Source organism: Octodon degus, unplaced genomic scaffold (assembly GCF_000260255.1).
Source record: "Octodon degus isolate 3935 unplaced genomic scaffold, OctDeg1.0 scaffold00032, whole genome shotgun sequence".
Classification (NCBI taxonomy): domain Eukaryota; kingdom Metazoa; phylum Chordata; class Mammalia; order Rodentia; family Octodontidae; genus Octodon; species Octodon degus.
Window position 1 is genome coordinate 10600731 of NW_004524608.1, and position 2785 is coordinate 10603515.

Here is a 2785-nt window from a genome sequence, read left to right on the forward strand (position 1 = left end):
TTTTGCTTACAAAGCTGTCTATATTCTATATTCCATAAATTAGTTAACAGTGTGCCCAGACATTTTTAACTTCATTCCAAAGGAAATTTTCAATTTTCTAGCACTAAAAATGGGAAAAACTGAAAAGATTTATTAAAAATTTCCAAATCTTGATGAGGCTACTAAATTGCACAGATATTATACTTGTGAGAGGTAAAGAAAATTTTACAAGTGTGATTCTCAAGAATCAATTTAACAGATTAATATTTAAATAAAACTTACTGATAAAATAAGCTTAGATTTTTTTAAATGAAAACATTCTTTATAATTTCCTGCTCATCCTCTTTAGAGAAATTCATTTTGATTACTCTTCTAGATGTATTTTAACCTGATTGGAGGATGACTTCATAAAAGTCCATCCTGGGGAGATAGCTCGGTGGCATGAGCACCTGCAGGGCAATTGCAAGGATCTGAGTTGGATTCCTGGTACTGCGTGCCCTGCCGGCCTGAAACTGAGTGTGGTGGCCCACACCTGCCATCCCAGCGCTGGAGAGGCTGAGACAGGAAGATCTCTCTGAGTCTGAACTGCATAGCAAGACCCTGTGTCAAAAATAAATAAATAAGTAGTAGAAATATTTTCAGCCAAAATAAGATGTCAAAATCGACCTTATTTATGACTATAGCAGTCAAATTCTGAAATTAGCAGATAATAAAAATTTGCAATTACCAGAGGAGTCGAAGAATTTCTATTTGGAGATTGACGCAGCTAGATGATGGAGATTGAGGAATTCAGAGGAAAACTTAGGAGATGAGCTGTAACTTTTGAGAAAATGCTACAGAAGATGTGGATTGAAATCACTTAATACAATTAAGTTCAAACATATTTTAACTACTACTTGCCAGAAAATAAACCTAAAATTGGGGACAATTATTAGCTAAATTTATTGCTCAAGAAAGCAGAATTCAGCATATATAGCCTAGGACAAAATTCTACTTCTGCCACTTACTAGCTCGAGATCTTAGAGATGTAATTAAGTATCTTTATCTTGAATTTCTGATGTGCAAAAGGGGGGTTTGGTACCCCTTCCAGGGCTTCTGGATTAATAAATGCAGTCTTCAGAGCAATATTCTTAAACTACTTTGATGCAAGACTAAAATGCTCTTTAAACAGGGGTTGTACCGAATACACTTCTATACTAAGTGTCTGCTGGTACAATGTTTGTGAAAGTAAATAATTTTCCCTGTCATCATAATGATACCTCATACAGTACCAAATGTGTGCCAGACATTGTTATGATGACAACAAGTCCCTGACATTAAAAACTTTAGGAATGTGAAAATACCTATTTTTTTTTAATGTATTTAGTGCAGGGTCTACAGGGTCTCACTACACAGATCAAACTCATAGTGATCCTCCTGCTTTTAGCTTCCCAAGCGCTGGGATTACGGGCACGTGTCACCACACCCAGCCTCTGTCACAGTCTCAGCACCCAGAGGGGTGCAGGGGGGTGCACAGCATGCCAGGAATAGAACACTGGTTCCTGCATCTGCCTAAGTAGGTGCTTTGATCCACTGACCTAAATTTTATGGGGGTCTGGGGACAAAAACATTAATCTAAACAAGTCAAATTAGACCTATGACTGACAAACATTAAGAAAGAACTTAATATCTAAATCATTATTTCTCACGTACGATGCTGATGAGAAATACATGAGATGGTTGAAAACTTGTTTGACAATATCGATAGGCTCCTCGCATAGACAAAGAAAGCCAGAATCTCTTAGGGGTCGTTGCTAGGCAGAAATATTTTTAAAATCCCCACAGCTGAGTCTAACATGCAGTTAGGACGGAGGGATCCTAGATCCTCTTTCCAGTTGCCTTACTTTCCACATGGAGAACATGATAAATGAGGATTATGGAAATTAAGTGGTTCGCCCAATGCCACAGAAAGCTAATGACGTCCTAATTTCTTCTGGTCCACTGTGGATTATTTAGTCTCTTGTCCAGTTCATTGCACTGTTAGGATCTGGGAAGATGTGCAGTGATGAGGATTACAACAGTGAACCATATTTTAAAAAGTTTTGGTAGATTAATACACAAGAGAATGTAAATAAAAACTAATGATCATAGCCAATGGATGTAAAAATAATTATCCCTCTTAAGTTATTATTTTCCTCATAATTTATTATCTTGTTCATAATAAAATTCTCATAACATGAAAGAAAATTGGGGAAAATTTGATTATAGCAATAATAAATAATACAATTATTAAATAGGCAAAAATATAAATGTGTGCTAATAGCATTTACATAATAAAACTGATGGTGAAGAAAGAAGAGTTATAAAAGAAATGTGTGATTTTCTACTTGCACGCTTCATGGGCTGGAAGGAGATAGCAAGCCATAGATATACAGAAAAAAAGCAAGTGAAAAGAAATACAGCATGGTTACAGATATTTATTTATTTATTTATTTTTTGTATTTTAGAGAAGGGTCTACAGGGTGTTCAGGGTCTCAGTGTAGTGATCGGACTTGTAGTGATCTGCCTGTTTACAGCCTCCCAAGAGCCAGGATTATAGGCGCACTCCACGCCCAGTCTCAATGGCCATCTCAACATGCCCCAGGGGCGGGGCTGGCAGAGCAGGCCTAGGATCAAGCCCCCAACCCCTGAGCCTGCTTGCAGGTGCTTTAATCCACTGAACTAGTTGGCCAGACCACATGGTTACATGATTAAAGATCCTTTGTCTTGCAGCTTTTATTATGAATGACTGAAGTAAAACATTTATTTTCTAAAAGTCAAGCTTGAA

At 37.1% G+C, this 2785-nt stretch overlaps 1 protein-coding gene across 4 annotated transcripts in view; it reads left to right on the plus strand.

Moving 5' to 3' along the window:
- Ifih1 (interferon induced with helicase C domain 1) overlaps positions 1 to 2785 on the plus strand; it is a 59431-nt gene that overhangs the window by 5480 nt on the left and 51166 nt on the right. The gene's annotated exons all lie outside the window — the stretch shown is intronic.